Below are 17,525 nucleotides of genomic sequence, written 5' to 3' on the forward strand. Positions count from 1 at the left end.
CCTTGCACTGAATCTTGCATGTTCATGTTAGTGACCACTTGCAAAGGAATGACTGTGAGGTTTTTTATTAGTGATGAGCCACACAGATCCATCGTATGGATTTGCATATGGAATTGTCATCTCTGCACCAAGTGATTCCAGGCACTCAGAGCTGGAGTTCAGCAGCAGGTAAATACACTAAATTGTTTTAAGAATTCAGTGTGGGAGTTCACATAAGTATTTTACTAAAGTACAAATGTAAAAGCTCCTCCACAAATCCTTCCCAGCCCCTGGCACAGCTCGGGAATGCTCTGGTTTCTGGGAAGTTTCAGAATGTCACTTGGGCATGATGGAGCTGCAGTGGGACAATTCATTGCTCGCTTTCAGCTTGTCTCTTGTCTGGAATAATCCTAAATTATTTTAGATTTAGTCTAATACAAGTTGTTTGCCCTACTGAAACATATGTGAGCTATCCATTTCTCAGAGTGCTGTGTGCTGCTTAAGCCCTTCTGTTTTGTCTTGCAGATAACAAAAGTAATTCAAAATATGGGACATTAGATCAGCAGATGTCTCCAGTGAAGACAAGGTAAATGGGCCCATGAAGTAAACAGCTACGCAAGGAGACCCAAAGTCCTGATATGAGCACGTACCAAAAAAAGCTTTATTATCCCATAGGAAACATTTGGGAAGTAAGTCTTGACTCTGCTACTGAAACAGACTGAAGCTCAGGTTAGAGCTCAAACAGTATGGGATTGAAAACAACCAAACAAAATTCAGATTTCAACGTTGTCACCGAGTTGAGCTCAGCAAATATAAAATGAGGTGTGTGGGTAAATATTTACTTTCTGAGCAGGGCAAAGGGATGGCCCATGCCCAGGCCCTTTGTGCCATGCAGTGCCTTGTCCTTTGGGATGGACATCCCCAGGAGCTTTGTGCCATGCCTTGTCCGAGCAATTCCACCAGCAGCACCACATCCTGCTTCCACCCAGCATATTCAGGGAAAGCCTTACCCACCACACGGCCTCACTTGGGTAACTTTGGAATATTTCCACTATGACAGAGCTGAGGCTTTAGCGGTGAGACACAGAAATGCTTCAAACGGACTCTTCCTCCTTGCCGCTGTTTGTTTGTGGGTTTTTTTTTTGTTTGGTTGGGTTTTTTTTTAAATTTTTAATTTTTTTTTTTTTTTTTTCATTTCCAGCCGCGTGTTTTCTCGTGCGGAGGGTGCCTCTGTGCTCCCTGGGGGGTGTTTGTGCCGGTCCCTCCCGGGACGTGCCGGGCCCGGGGCAGCGCCCTCAGCGCCGCCGCTCCCGCGCTGACCCCTGGTGGCCGCCGGGGGAACGGCGGGTCCCCGGGCCTGGGGGGTGTGTGAGGGGAAGGCCCCGGTGCTGCGATGGCTTCCCGCGCTTTTAATTAATAAATAGACTGAGCCGCTCTTAAAAAAGGTATTAAGCCATTAGAGAGCGTCCAAAGGAGGGCAGCGAAGATGGTGGAGGGCCTCGAGGGGTGGCTGAGGGCACTTGGTGAGTTCAGTCTGGAGGAGACTGAGGGGAGACCTCATTGCAGTTCCAGCTTCCTCGTGAGGGAAGAGGAGGGGCAGGCCCTGAGCTCTGCTCTGTGGGGACAGGGACAGGACCCCTGTGTCAGGGCAGGGTCAGGTTGGATCTCAGGCAAAGGTTCTTCCCCCAGAGGTGGTTGGGCACTGACCAGGCTCCCCAGGGCAGTGGGCACAGTACCGAGGCTGCCAGAGCTCAGGGAGTGTTTGGATGATCCTCTGGGGCACAGGGTGTGAATCCTGGGGATGGTCCTGTGCAGGGTTAAGAGTTAGGCTTGATGATTCTTGTGGGTCCCTTCCAGCTCAGCACATTCTGTGCTTCTGTGAAGAGTTTCCTAAATGCAGTGTAAACCTCCCAGCCATGGCTCCTTCCCCTCCTCCACAGGTTAGTGACTTGTTTGTAAATGCTGAGGCACTACTTTGAGCAGAGTAAATATCCTGTTCATCGGTGGGTGATAAACCTCACGGTTTATTTACTTTTCTGGGGTGTTATGTGCTTGTTCCACCTGCTGCTTTATGAGATTGGTTCTGTTCAGGTTCTTTATGCTGCAGTTCATCCCTAAGCTTGTCTTGCATCATGAGCCCACAGCTTCTGGGGGCAGGGAAGAGAAGAGGACAAGGAACAAGGAAAGGAGAGGACAGGAACAGGGAAAAGAAACAAAGTTTGAGAAAAACAAAGCTATCACATGTAAAACAACAGCCCCCTCAGTTAAACTAGAAATCAAACTGAAAGTAATAAAGTATCAGTACAGATTTAAAGTGCTAGCACATTCTGTTATTTAGAATGTCAAGGCCTTTCTAAGTAGGCTGGTGAAAGCAAAATAAGCATCACTTTTGCTGTTATTTGGAAGGTAATAAGCAAGTTGTCATGTCTAAAGAATCACAAAGAACGGGGCTTTATTGCCTTCATGCTTTGAAATGCTCCACTCTAAATCACAAGTCTTCCCATTAGAGAGACTTGCTTAATGTAGCTTGCATGGGAAGCTTCAGCTAAATGTGAGCATTTGTATTTATACAGGTAATTTATTTTCTCACCAGCCACAGACATGCTGAGTGGGAAGGCTGAAAAAATTCTCACCATTACAGGCAATAATCACTGTAGTTAAATTTTAAATTTAATAGCAAAAGAAATCACAGTTTCCTCGGGGATGGAGTCACCTGCAAATCCTGATGACAGAGAAACAGAATAACAGCATGAAGCTGAAATGAAAGATTTAGCACAAAGCAGCAGAAGCCAAGGCAGCCACTGCAAAGGCACTCGGGCTCTGCCCCATCAATCTGGATCTGCAGGAGCGCTGGACTGTGTGAACTTCTAACGGCATGTTAGAAATGGACCTCACACAGTTCTGACCACACTCCCAAGGCCAAGAGGAATTCAGATCCAACAGGTATTGTTTGAGAGAAATCCCACAACTAAACTGTTACTTACTGTAAAGATGGAATCTGTCTCTGAAATGAATAGAGTAGTAATATATTTCTGTGTAATTCTGAAAGCATGAGGGTGGTAGATGAAATCAGGGTCTCCTTTTGAGCAATGAAAATATGACAGTTTTTTCACTGAACGAAAACCAGAAGTGACCAGTGCGACAGTTCATATTCCTCTGGTTACTGCCCTGATTTTTCTGTAGTTGTCTTTTTGTTTTAGTGTTTTACTCAGGAGATAAAAGGAGATCCTAAAATGAAAGCTTATTACAGTGAAGGAAAAAAATGAAAATAAGATGAAATGAAAGACAGAGAGGAGTGAGCAGAGCTGGGGGTGAGAAATCCTCCAGACTGTGGAAGGTTTGGGTAGAAACAACCCATCAGTCTGGTCACCTTAACAGATCCACACTTCACGGTGTTGGTGATGCTCTGGGGAATGTGCTGGGACAGAATCAGTGCTGTGGAGGTGGTATGTCACAAACATTCCTGTATTTGTAGTAGCCCTGTGACCACTAGGAGAAGCAGAAAATACACCTGTTAACAAAAAGCCCTGTTGCAGGTAAGGGCACCATCGATCCAAGAAGACAAAGGGTTCATTTTTGGTGCTGTTGGTGTGTCAGTCCTGTGTGGGGACATGGAGTCAGGAGGCACTGAGGGGCCTGTGATACACAGACTGAGATACTGGCACTGGGAATGTGTACTTCAAAAGGAAACATCCCATTACACTGGGATTTAGCTGACAGAACCCAAGCCCCCTTCAGTGCTTGCAGAGGAGCTGTGACTGCTGAAATCACCTGTTTCCACAAAGCACTGTCAACACTGCACAGGGAGAGCTAGGCTTTGAATCCTCTGCACTGGCTTCTTGTTTATCCACTGTTTAACTCCAGGCAGAGCCAAGTCTCCACTGTGACTGGCACAGTTTCACTTTGCAAATCAATGAGACAGTGCTACAAGGGCAGAAGAGTCTGGCCTGTGAATGTTGTGTTGCTCAGAGGTGATGAGCTGACAGCCCTGACTGGCTCTGTCCTCATGGAACTAATCTGTGCCAAACCCTGAGCTCCCCAGGGCTCCCACTGCCCTCCCAGCCTCTTTCCTAGTGGGATTTTCTGGAGTGGCTCAAGCTCCAACCAGCAGTAAACTGTGGAACTGTGTCATCTCCCAAGTGAAATCACCACCTTCCAGCCCCACCTTTTCCTTAGGGAACTCTCTGCCTCATGTGGGGATAAATGCTTCCAAGGCAGTGAAAATGAGAGCTGCTTGTCTTTCCTCAGGAGCAGAGAGATAGACAAGTTGACATCAGTGGGACAAAGATGAGGGGTTCATCTTAAATGGGCTGAGTCCTGGTATTACTGGAAGGGGTGAATTTGGTGTCTCTGCTTGATAACAGTCTGTGAGAGTGCAATGGAAGAAAAAATTGTTAGGTCTATTAAGTTGTGGTCAAGAGTGTAAGTCAATTAACAAAAATTGCGGCCACCCAGGTTATTAAATTAACATGAGATTGTCAATAGGAAATATAGATTGCTTTTGAATAAATGGTAATGATGAAAATCCCACAGTCTCCCATAATGCAAAGCTTAGTTTTGATTTTATTACTGTTTGAGTTGGTTTTTACATTTTTGTTTCAACTTCATGCTCATTAAAGAACGGGAGATTTAAAGAGCAAGACTTTCATATTTAGGAATGCTGAGAGCTGCAATATCTGTTATGAGGCAGAAGCTGGAGATGAGCTGTGATTCTGCAGAGTGATCCACGGCAGAGCTGGAATCAGGTAAAGCCAAGAGTGTCTGAGTGCAGTCCTTGCTTGCAAAATGCCAGATCCCATTTTCCAGCCACTGCCTGTGCCTGTGTCACCCAGGCAGGGAATCAGGACCTGACAGCCTGGATTGCTTCAGTTGCTTTGGCCAGTGCTTCCCATAGTCAGGTGAAATCCTTCATTGACACTCCCAGAACTCTGATTCTGTGGCCTCCAGATAAGGATTTAGTATTTTGCACTGCCCTGGACTCCTGGAAATGTTGGCATAGAGACAAGGAGAACAGCAGAGAACCACCTCAGTGAACCTGGCTCAGGGTATTCCTCAGGGCTGGAAGAACAGCTCTGACTGTACCTACAGCATGTGTTGGCACTGTGGAAAAACTGGTTCCACCTGAGGGTGCTGAGCCTCAAACAACCTCCAGGCAATGTGTCCACCCTGGCTGGGAGTCAGGGACCCTCAGGGAGCAGAGAGGGGAATTATGCAGCCTTCTGAAGAGAGATCCTGCCGGGGCGCTCGGGCACTGGCTGATCTCTGCAGGGGGATGGTATGTTCAGCATGACTGAAGGTATGAGCTGGCTCAGCCCTGCAGCCTCAGAACATTGTGTACGGTGGGTGAGTCCTGGTTAGTCATCGCTGGAGGGAGCCTGGGGCTGGCCTGACACACACCTGTGCTTTGTCGAATGAGGAACCCTGAGAGGGCTGTCTTTAACTGTCGTTATTTTCTTTCCCTTTCTTTTTTAAATCATATTCTTTTTCCTGAAGCTAACCTTCTCCCACTGAGTTGGTTCCTCTCTGACCGTTGCAGGATGAATCACCCAGTCCTACGTGTCTATCTGTATTCCCAGTGGGACTGTGGAAAGCAAACCTGACTAATGTCCCCTACAAGGAGACAATGATAATTGATGCTTTTTAATTACAAGTTTCCTGCATTATGCTCTAATTTTTCAGCTTATAATCATTAACAGTATAATGGAGTCTTAAGTAAATTGTTGCCTTTTCCTCTTGTGTAGCATATGTAGGTCAGATTTTCGTGTGTAACAGTTATTATCTCTGACGCATTAATGAGTGCAGTGACTGCCTGACAAAGGTCACATCTGTGTTTCCTTCACTGCCTATAAACACAGAGAGGGCTGTGTGCTCCCACCGACTGATTGTCCTGATTGCTCTGGTTTCTGGAGCCCGTTTCCACCGGTGCAAAATCACTTGGTAGCTGCTTTACACCTACTTTGTACTTCTGTCAGTGAAAGCCAAGGTTGAGGGCAGAGAAGTGCCAGCAGCCCTCATGTTCTCAGCACAGCAATCACCTTTCATGCATCCTTGGCTTTTCAGGCTCTGTGCACTTGCAGTCAAAGGGATGAAGGTGTTGCCTTTCCACGAGGAAATGAATGGAGCTTTTATTCCCCATCTTTGACCAAAGCACTTAGATGGTTTTAGGCCCAGCAGATTGTTTCCAATAGCAGGGAAAATTGATCACTTAGGTACTTTGACGCAACCCTTTCATTTACAAAGAAAGTACAAAATTCCATTTCCTTGAACAGAGGAGGAATCAGATGATATTTTCTTTCTCTGCATGCAGTTTCAGTCCTTTCAGCCAGCACTTGTCCAGAAGCACTTCAGCAGCCTTTTTTTGCTCAAGGTCATTCTTGCAGGGTTTATATGGCTCTGCCTGGTTTTGAGGAAGGCTGATCCTGCCAGACCCTGGGACTCACCATCACTCCAAGCACTGCCCTCTTCCTGCATCTTCAAAGCCAACCTTTCTCAGCTGGCAGAAACCTTGAATGCATCAGCTTCTCCTCCAGGTTTGCCCTTTTGCCTTTTTCTCGGGTGGCTGTTCCTTTCAGCTGCCTGCCTGTGTACAACAGCTTGGTTGTTCCTTTCACAAAGGAATAGCCAATGAAAGGCAACCTTAAACCTGTTGGGGTCATAAGCTTTTGCCTGAACTCTGTGTCTGGATGGAATTAGGGTTGGACACTCACCATGTGGCATTGTGCTGGTGAAAAAGTAAGACCTTTGCACATTTATTGTCAGTGACAACAGGAATATGTGAAGGAATTGGGGCAAGATGAGACTCTCACTGCCCAAGTGAAGTTTTTACTCCATGCTCCCCTTCCCACTGCAGAGAAATACCCTGCTGACCAATGAGCAGGATGCATTGCTAATACTCATTCGAGTTTCTTTGCATTCCTTGCCCTACTCATCATATTTAACCTTGGATTAATTTGTAAGGACCTACTCAGAGTTCTATTTAAGAGGGGAAGAAACAGAAAGGAAGCCTGGACATGGCGTGTTTTCTTGCAATATTGTCCTGGACAGTTTCCAACCTGTTAATGGATGCACACTGACATCTAAACAATCCCCAGGGGAGGCTCAAGATCCATCTGACTTGAGTAAGAGATTCCTAAATAGCTGTAACAAGCCCATACTTCAAAAGAAATAAATTTTGCTATTTTTAAAATATGCAAGTCTTGGAAGGCTTTGAATATCAAGATTGATTCTCTGTCTAAATGCAGTGGAAGGCAGCACTGGTGAGTCTCCCTCAAATCTGGAAGGTTTTAATATTGCCTGGAATCTGGATTTGATGTTCTAGAAGTTTAAGACTGTGTTTAGTTTACTTTTTATTCCAGGGCAGACTATCCATGTACCTATCAGATTCCTGAGTATATTTCCCTGGATTTATGTGAAAAACATACCACATTATCTATCAGCACTTGAAATTTCGACTCAGGCATTCTGGTTTGATAGCTTACTTGATTGAAAGATTTAATGGCACTGAAAAAACCCAAGATCACGTGGAGCCAGATGTTGTCCTGCCCGGTGTGATGCTGTTTGCAGTAGGCAGCAATAGCAGATGGCTGTGGAAGCTGGACAGGGCAACTGGTCAGGTTTGGAGACTGGATTATGCATCAGGTCACTAAAATTGCACAGGAATGGTGAGAGGAGTATTCTCAGTGCCTCTCAGTGGGCACCCACCTGGCATGTCTGAGCTGAGGCTGCTCTGCTCTCCAGTACTGCCACTGAGAGTCCTGTTTGGAACTGCCCTTTGGAGGTGCCTCTCCCTTCCCATTGCCTAAATTAGGTAGCCTCAGGTTAGGAGCATTGGCACATAGGAGCACAGGTTCCTTATTTAGCCACCTGAATGATTAGCACAGTGAGATGTTATTTAATATGTCTCTGTGCAGAGGCTTTCCTCCCAAAGTGCTGTACAGTTAGTGTTGTTGGAGAGAAGGAGGATGTGAAGCCCAGAATGAGAATCCAGCTGTGGAAGCACTGAGAACATTTGGCTTTGGAGGCTGGGTCAGATCTGTTAAAGGAACGGGCCAGGACAGAGCTGCCACTGGTGTTTGGTTGTGGAGAGAGAAGGGAAGGTGGGATCTTGGCTGTGGTGATTCTGTGGGGCTGGACAGGTACTGAAAGCTGTGTCAGAGGCAGTTCTTTAACATGGCAAAACACCAGTCCTGTGTTTGCTTTCAGAGCTGGGCTCTTGTTTGTTCTGTGGTGTGACTGCACCTTCATGTTCTTGTTGTTTAAGCCCAGTCTCCTCAGCAAAGCTCAGTTAGAAGACGACCTTGCCCCTTTATTCCAAAAAGCTGGACTGACTGGCATAGACAGTTGAGTCTGTTCTGTGATGTGCAGATATGGGCCACAACGATGCTGCTGCTCAGTTAAAGGTTACTAACTATGTCACAGAGATTGCAGTTCCTCATACCTCGGTGAAGTTCACGTAAATAAAGGCTCGAAGCAACATTCAGGTTTGAAATTACACTGTCTAGAACTGCATGACAACCTAAGTGATATCAGCTTTATGAAAACAATGCTGTTGTTTACACCTTCAGAACATAGAAATGATCCTGACCATCTATGCCAGTTCTCCATCTCATTTGGAGAAACCAAAGCCAGTGTTTTATCCCTCTTTTGTAACAAAGAATTCACTTCATGCTACAGTTTCTGATTCCATTTCACCAGATATACATTCAGCTCTGGGTTGGATATTAATGCTCTCAGAACAAAGACATCAGAGCAAGATGTGACTATTTTTATGATAGTGATGTTTTGAGTCAGTTTTGACCTCATGCCAACACAATCCAGGAACAATTCCCATTAAGTCTATTGATGTGAGTCTTTCCTCGAAGGGGATACTCAGGAAACCTTAGCTGAATTATATTTTAAAGTAGATTAGTTGAATTCTATTAAACCCTATGCAGGTATTCATATTCAGAATTAAGTGGCATTAATCTGATTTAGTGTACTTCACTTTGAAAAGGAGGAAAGTTAAATCAAATGAAGGCCACTTTAACGCTGAGCAGCAGCACTCACACAGGACTCCAGTGTAACTTTCAAGTCACGCATGTGATTAATTTGGATTAATTTTTCTGACTTTCCCTGTGAAGACAGAGGACAATGAAATCATCATAGGTGACCTGACCATATGTTCTCCTTCTCCCCCCAGAAAATCATTACGGACCTAGCTCATGCTGTACATTGGACAGTTGGTTTGGAGTTGTGGATCTGAAGCTGCTGTTCATTTCTAGTCTATAGTCAGTGCTCTTTTTTCCCTTTACTAACCATTTAAATTAAGCCCATCAGTGTAGAACCTCAGCATCTGCCAGGCAGGAGCAGGAGGGCACTGCTGGCTCTGTTAATGCTCCTGTGGCAGACCTGTGCATGTGGAAAACTGGCAGTGTGTGTGCCTGATTTAAATATGTATCTTCAGCTGTTCTGCACTGGCAGGACTAAATTTACTTGTAGATTTAAAATAGGTGAATGATTTGACAGCTAAAAGGTCAGGACACCCCACTGCTCATTTTGTGCTTTGCTTTTCCTGATTAATAGAAAATGGTCTGTAGCATCTGCTGTTATTGTCAAGGCTTTGTGGTGTAAGACCTGCCCAGACAAAATGTAGTCCAGTTTCCCCAACCTTCCCCCAGCTTTGTATTTTGTCACAGTTGCTCTCCTGAGGACTCCAGCACTCAGCCAGAATATTCTAACTCACCAAGGTCTCTGTGGAGGGAGGGTTATTGACTTCTCCACCATGTGCAGATCAAATTTCAGGCTTTTAGAGTTTTGTGCATTTGCCAGGTACACTGAAATACAGATACCAGCTCTTCCAACCTTGCTGTGACTTTGGCAGCAGGCACGTGGCTGTTCTGCACAGCACAGGGACTCCCCTCTTCTCCTGTGAGGGGTGGCATCACTGCTCTAGGTGTGCACTGGCCATTCTCCCTGTCTGGATTCAGTGTTGGGGAGAGCTGTGAGAAACATCACGAATGTTTTGCAAGTCTGAGAGAGACCAGTGCAAATTCACAGCACTCAAAGTGTTTGACCCAGTACCTTCCCTGGGAAGATCTCTGCCTCTGGGTGTCACCTTGACAGCATGTTCTACCTCTGCACACCTTGCTGGCCTTGATTCAGCCTGTTCTGTGAACCCACTTCACCTCCTGGCAGCCACCAGAGGCTGTGCTGCTGCTCCCTGTACCTCACCCCCAGCTGCAGAGAGACAGGTGGAAGTTGGAACCTCCTCTGACTCTGGAAATGTGACTTCTCTGATGTGAGGAGCTGCATAAAGCTATTTCTCCACTGATACTTGGCAATTTAGGAGCCTTTAATAATAGAGGATCTATCCTCAGCTCAGTTTTAAAAATGAAGCAGTAATAAAAAAACACCCCAAACCTCAGAATAATATGCTTTAGCACAGGATGCAACAAGAGCTCAGGGTTTCTGCAGTTCCCAGGGGCATTTTAGAAGCAGAGTCAGAGCCAGGCTTGGGGAGCTGGCTGGGGAGGCTCCCTGAGGAGGGCATGACCAGGCTGTGCTCCTTTGTGCCAGGAACTGGGATCAGTGTGGGGAGAAGTGATGGGCTGGGGGCCAGGATGGGCAATTTGCAATGTAGAGAATTCAGGTCCAAAGATAGCACAGAAACCGTTAGTGGGGGAGAATTGGGGGGTGCTGAGGACACTGTGGTTGTGGAGTGGAAGGAGGGTGGCACTTAGGAAGCTCCAGCTCTCCTCCATACCCACCATCAGGGCCAGCTGAAGCTCCCTGGGAAGCCCCGGCCTTGCCAGCCCTTGTTGGGCTCTGCACACACTGAGTGGGCTGGAGCCTTGTTTGTCTTTTCCATGCTAAGCCTCTTTCCGTTGCATTTAATATTTTACCACTGGCAACCAAACAAACCAAGAGTAAAGCTGTTCTCACACACACAGAGCCCTGTGTGTGCCAAGATTCCCGCACTCAGGCACAGCTGCTGCCTCATTCCCTTTAAAGCTTCTCAGGATAAAACTGCAAGGCCTGTCCTGCAGCTCCCGGGTCTTCCCCGGCATCTGACGGCAAATGAGATTTGTGAAAACCACTTGGAACCCCAAAGCTCATGTAATGTTCTTTTCTCACAAAAGTAGAAGCTTTAAACTGCCCTGAGCTGTGAAATTCTGATGGGGGCATTACATAGAAGGGATCTGAGCCTCACAGTAGTTCTGGGGAGAAATATTACTTATTATTTTACAGCCTGCTCAAGCAGTGCTTTTAAAGATATTTAAATGTCTCCCTCACATATTCTAAAAGATTAAAGTAATTTTTTTCAAAAGCAGCTCCTGACTGTACATACCTGTTCCTAGAGCCTGCAGGCTGCTGTTTCTCACAATGACTGTGTATTTATACACAGGATACTGAAATATTAAAATAAATAAGCATTACTTTATTCCGTTGTCTTTTTGTAGGATAGGAAGAAGATAATTATCCAACAAAAGGATTCATTCCTACAGCATTGAGCGATTAGAAAATCCAGAGATTTTTCCTTTTCCCCCTCTTCCACATTTAGAAGAGGATTCCCAAGAGACCACGGAGCCCAGAGGTAGGTACCCTGGTCAGACACAGCTTGTGTCCAGTTCTTCTCAGCACACTATGGAAGAAGCCTCTGCTGAGCACCTCATTTCAGGTGCAAAAATATTTCTCTTGAGGTCAGGCTTTTTAGGCCATATGTTGTCTAACTCGTGCACAAAGAGAGGGCAGAAAAAGCTTCAGAAGCTCTAGTGAGTTGCTTATAGTTTAACAAGGCTAAAACCAACCCACCAGTCACAGTTTCAGCCATAGGCTCTGTTCCTGCAGGGAAAAGCTGTTGTTAAGAAAACTACCATTATCTTATCTCCAGACTTTGGAAACATTAACGTCAGCACTGTATAATGATTCAAAGGTCTGCCTATATACAAGGACAGCCATGAACAGAAACCTGTCCTAGGTGATTGAATACACTTGTACATATATTTCAAATAGAATGTTGCCTTTTTAATTAAATAAGACTAAATTAAGGTGATGCAGTGATGCTCACACAATGCAGTCTTTTGTTGGGATCCTGCAGCTCAGGGAGCCTTCAGACTGCTGAATTTAGTGCTCAGACATGGAACAGCTTGAAGGCTCTACCATCCATTTGGTGAGCTCAGGCCATTCCTCACTGAAGCAGGTTTTGCCAGGTGCTGACCCCTCTCAGTAACTCTGGTTTTCCAGTTATCTGCAGGAATCCTGGTTTTAAAATCAGAATTCAAAGATGCTGGTGAAAATTCACTTCCACAAGCACTGGATTGTTGCTGCAATGTGAAGAGCAAAGCAGTTTGAGTGCTACCTGCACCTCCTTTTGAACTAGACTGCAAACCCTATCATGAACCATGTATATAATGCCTGATATAAAAGGATGCCAAACCTTGGCTGAACTATAGCTGCAGACAGGAAACTATTTGAAAATTAATATTGTGTATTTAAATCTTCGCAATAGCTAGTTTGGAGTAATTTGAATTCTGCTCACATATCCCACTAAATGTTGGCTAATAAATAAATTACTGTTGTCTCATCACCTTATAAAGTATCACAAATTTGAACACTGGTATGAAATAGAGTCTGAAAGATCTCATAGGATTATGTTTTAATTCGAACTGAAATTATTAAGGAGAAGAGAATTGACACAGCCAAATTAACCCAAGGGTGAGCTAAAGGAGCCTGGGCAGCCAAGGCCAGCATGAGTCTGACCCAGTGTAATGTTGTAATGTCATTATGAACTGCCCTCAGAAGCAACAGCAATTAAGTGAAGGTAAAAGCAGTGGTGAGGCTGTAATTTATTGCAAGACACCATTATTGGGAAAACAACCTTCTGACACAGAATTAATTTTTTTCTCCCTGTGCGCTGCTAATTGGTAAATACGAAGGGTAAATAAAACGACCTCTGCTAGGGCACGTTTCCTGGGTTCGCTGGGTGACAGACGACTTTGGCGAAGCTTTCCTGGCCGCGCACACACATTTCCTGCAGCGGCCGCTCCCTCAGCAGCGAAACCCCGCATGGCGCTGGGAGCACAAACCCGAAACCCTCGTCCTGGAGCGGGCGGGTTTATCGGGGCGGCCCGGCAGGCTCGGCACCGGGGGCGGGGGCAGCGGGAGCGGCCGTGACCCCGCGCGGGCCGCGGGAGCCGTTCCGCCCGTCACCGCCACCGGCCGCCGGAGCCCGATCGCCCGAGGGGCGAGCCCGCCGCCCGCGGGTCCCCCATCCCCAAGCCCGTCCCCGTCCCCGTCCCCGTGCCCGCCCCGCTCCGCCCCGTCCCGCCCCCCCGGCCGGCGCTGCGGCGGCTCGGCCAGGCCCGTCCCCCCGCGGGGCCCGGATCGGCGGCGCCGCCGCCTCCCCGCCGCTGCCGCCGCCCGGCGCGGGCTGGAGCCGGGCCGGGGCCGCGCCGGGCAGTGCCATGAGCCGCGGCTGAGCCGAGGTGAGGGCAGGGCAGGGCAGGGCGGGCCCGCGCCGGGGTCTGCGGGCAGGGGGGAGCGGAGGGGCCGGGGGGGGCGGTCGGGCCGCGCCGCGGGCGGGTCCCGGGGCCGGGCAGGGCGATGGCGGCCGGGGGGACCCGCGGAGCTGAGGGAGCTGAGCCGGGACCCGGCGGCTGCTGTGGCGCTGAGCTGAGCTGGTGGGCTAAGCTGAGCTGAGCTGAGCTGAGCTGAGCTGGTGGGCTGGGCTGAGCTGGGCTGAGCTGGTGGGCTGAGCTGGGCTGGGCTGGGCTGGGCTGGGCTGGGCTGGACTGGACTGGAGCGCTGCCCTCGGTGTGCCAGAGCCGGGCTCAGCAGTTGTGCAGCAGCTGCCGGAGTACGAGCGACACCTCCAAAACAAGCGGCGGAGGAAGCGGCGGCCGCGGCCGCTCCTGCTGGAGCAGGGGGAGCATTTCCAGTTGGCTTTTAGTACCAAAGGTTTTCTGTCTCCTGAAATTGTTTTCTCTCCGTGGTCGGCTCCCTGGTTTCTGCTTCTCTTTCCATTCCCAGCGTCGTTTGTGTGTTACCTCTGTTGCAGTTCAGTGGCTGAACCTGTGTGCTGTGTCTCTTCAGCGTGTGCTAAAGTTCCTTTTTAATGTTTGTGCTCAACTTCTTGGTGATTTGTATCTCTCAGCATATGTCTTGAGGAACTGCTGTCCGTAATTTTGGGGAATTAAGTGTACAGCCGAGATTAATTTGAAGTTTTGTATGCGACCTAAGTATTATAACTCGAAGATAAATTAGCGTAAGACTTCAGTGCTGTAAGATTATCTTCTGTTAAGATGCTTTGTCATACTCCTCTTTCAAGATGATATTGCTTGTGTTACTCGGGAAAACAAGGCAGGCTCACAGTTTTAGGGGTGTGCACTTTTACAAGAAGCCTTTTTTTTACTGTTAAAATAACTTCATATTCCTAAACTGAATAAAATTCAGGTGGTGTGAGCACCCTATTTCAGTTTTCTCTGGATTGAAAATGGACTAAATTAGAGATAAAAGCACTTTAATTTAAGCAAAAGAAAGTAATGTTTTTGATGTTAGAATTGACTTTTAAAGACTGACATCGTGTTGGTTTATGATATATGGGAGGTTACTGTTCTGTTTGACTTCAAAGCTGATCCAACAAGCTGCTCTGTTGTGGGTGGCATATTAATTTTACTCCAAATAGGTGCTGAGGCTTGAGGTAGTGTTTCTGAGGCAGGACAGGGTAAGGTGTGTTCTCTCTGGAGTAAAAGACAAATAAGTTAATTCTGTGCTCAGAGATAACCTTGTACTGGGCTCTGCTGGGGTATGGTATGCCCTGGGAATTGTAGTGGTAAGGTGAACATCATCTTTTGGTCCAGGCAAAGAACTTAGTGAGATGACCCATATTGCCTTTATTTTAGAAACAAAAATCAATGAATAAAATTCAAAGTTAAAACTTGAAGAAGGACACAGCCCAGTAAAGTGCATATATTAATTGCATCTTTCTTTTTGCATGAAAACAACTCTTGAGGAGTTTCAGATGTTAATAGTGAATATTTAGTTGTTTCTAACTAAAGAACTTCTAAACCAGCTATTTTTCAAAGTGAAGAATGTGGAGTGGGAAGCCTTGACAGAACATGTAATGTTAATAATTTCTCTGTCGTGGCAGGTGTGTAAACAAAGTAATGAGAGATACAGAAACTTACCTGGTAAATAGAATATTAATATAATTGAAATAAATTGAAAATCAGGTATCTAGAGGACTGAAGATGCACTGTTGCATTCCAGTAGGTTTTTGGTTGATTTGTGACTGTGCTGCTCTAACCTCACCTTTCCGTGCAATTCAACCACATCCCTTAGATGAAGTCGGGAGGTTTCTCTTGTAGCACGTCTGAGAGGCCACCACAGTGACATTGTGTGGGTGTGCAGGTGACCAGTCACAAGCATGGCACAGGACACACAGGACATGTTTCCTGTGCTGCTGTTCCCTGTGCTGCTCTCAAAGAGCTTTTAACCACTTTTGGCCCACGAGATGAGTAAATTGTGGTGCTGAATGTGCAGAGTGTAACTGCTGCCTGCCCAGGAGCTGAAATAAAATGAAGGCTGTTTATTAGGATAAATTGTAATGAAGGGGAGGGTAAATTCTGGTCTTAAACACAGTTTTTGGAGCTTGGAAAAGTCCCTCAAAAATAGATTTTTCTTTTCTTGGTAAGCTAGAAATTGTGGTATCAGGTATCCACAGTAGTAAAGCTAATTCAGTGTGCTCTAAAGCACTTATCTGTGCATAAAGGCCTTCGTGTTCTAGAAACCCTCAATGCCCTAAATGAAACAATCAGATGACAATGTATGTTGGAAAATAAGAGTGTGATGTAGGCTTAGAGGTTAGAGAAATAAAGATAAGAGTTAAAACTGTGAGCTATCATGAGTGTGTGCTTGGTATTAGGAGAGATGTATTCAGACTAGAAATAACACTGGAAATCCATAAGGGTGCCACATGTGCCCAATAAAAGAGATGGACATTGACTTTCTAAGTAGTGTAAAGTGGACATTAGAGAGGATGTGTTGTGCTTTCAAGGGGGAGGATGGTAGAACAGTGAAATACTGAGAGAACAATATTGTGTCAGAACTGTTGATTTAAAAAAAAAAGTGTACCACTCATTATAGTGGAGGATTGTGCTAAATGGTTCAGATCCACCAAGTAAAGGGTTTGGTGGGTTTTTTTGTACTGTAAGTGGTTGAATTAATGTGCTTTTCTGGATGTGTAGGACAAAGATCCCAGTTATTGTGTCCTAAAAATACATGATCAGCTGTTCTTGACAGAATTGTGAATTATCTCTTCTTGGACAGTTTAACTTCTTTAAAGCTTCTGCTAACATGGCAAGCTCAGAAGTTGGAAGGTAGAAAGTTACTAATAACTGGTCAAGGTCCCATTTCCAGCCTGAGGCGACAAGATCTGAAGATTGTACATTGGCTGGGAATGTTTATCCTCACCCAACAGTCTCAGCCTGTGGGGAGCCTTGGGAGGGCTGGGCTTTGACCACCTGCAAAGAGAAGGTGCTGAGTTCTTCACCATCGCCTTTATTCCCTGGGTACTCAGATCTGTTGTCTCTGAAGCCCATTGTTAGTGCCTTTGGAGAGACATGAGAATATAAGGGTAAAAAAGGGTTCATGATCCCATCCTGCCTGTCTTGCCTTCCTGTTCCTCAAAACTCCCACTTTGTTCATATTTTTTCTCTCTGTTTATTTTAACTCTCCAGACAGCAAGGTGTGTTACTCTGCTGTGCAGAGTCCAAAGCAGTTGTTAAGTTGGTGTTCTAGAAGAGAAGCTGACTGATGGACAAAGGATAACAGAAGATCAATAAACACAGTCAACAGTGGTGTTTTCCCATAAAGGTCAGGAGGGCAGAGGAAATGAATTGTGTGTGAACCAGGCTTTAATATTCATTACCCAGTGTCTCAGTGGGTTATAAAGTGTTGTGCTCCCTGACCCCACTGGTGAGGGATGACAGGGACATTGCAGGAGGATGTCCCGTAGTGCTGTGAACATATTGCACAGCCTGTCAATGCAGGATTGTTATCCTGAAGCTGTGAGAAGATGGGATGGTCAAACTTAGAATAGGATCTCTTAAAAGGGTATGAAAATGGATGTTCAGGAGTTGGGCTGCTCTTCTAGAGGATCTGTTTGAGCCTGTAAAAACTGCTATATTGGGTTTTAGTAGCTTAAATAAAGACGGAGAGCTGTAAGACTCTGGAGCCTACTCTGGATTTCATGTGTTTTGTTTAAATTATATGTCAGTTGTAAAATAGGACTACAAAAATACAGGCACAAACCAAGCTACTGTCTCCTTTGATACTGGTAATTTCAAAGCAGGTGGCAAAAGCTGCAGTGAAGTTCTGATCAGAAATTACATAGCTGTAAAAATGGCTTTGTTTCACTGGAAGTCAAGATTAAGACTGAGGAAAGAAAAATGTCCAGACAGGCTCAAAGAATGAGTGTTGTGTGAGGGCAGGGAGATGGTCGTGCTCCCACGGGTGTGTTTGGGAGCTGGGTTAGGGAATGTCACTGGGCATGTGACACCCAGAGCAGA

General features: G+C 46.2%; 1 protein-coding gene across 3 annotated transcripts in view; it reads left to right on the forward strand.

Moving 5' to 3' along the window:
• The first annotated feature begins 11,436 nt into the window (after positions 1 to 11,436).
• TEX2 (testis expressed 2) overlaps positions 11,437 to 17,525 on the forward strand; it is a 46,001-nt gene continuing 39,912 nt past the window's right edge. The window contains exon 1 of one of the 3 annotated variants that reach the window (XM_051797637.1): positions 11,437 to 11,551. The gene's annotated coding sequence lies outside the window, so the exon portion shown is untranslated. Of the gene's footprint in view, positions 11,552 to 13,300; positions 13,443 to 13,769; positions 13,915 to 17,525 lie in introns of those variants that run through there. The other 2 variants (XM_051797639.1, XM_051797640.1) reach the window with 2 other exon arrangements.

The sequence above is a fragment of the Manacus candei genome, unplaced genomic scaffold (assembly GCF_025592945.1).
Source record: "Manacus candei isolate 608988 ecotype Guabito, Panama unplaced genomic scaffold, ASM2559294v1 h1tg000047l, whole genome shotgun sequence".
Classification (NCBI taxonomy): domain Eukaryota; kingdom Metazoa; phylum Chordata; class Aves; order Passeriformes; family Pipridae; genus Manacus; species Manacus candei.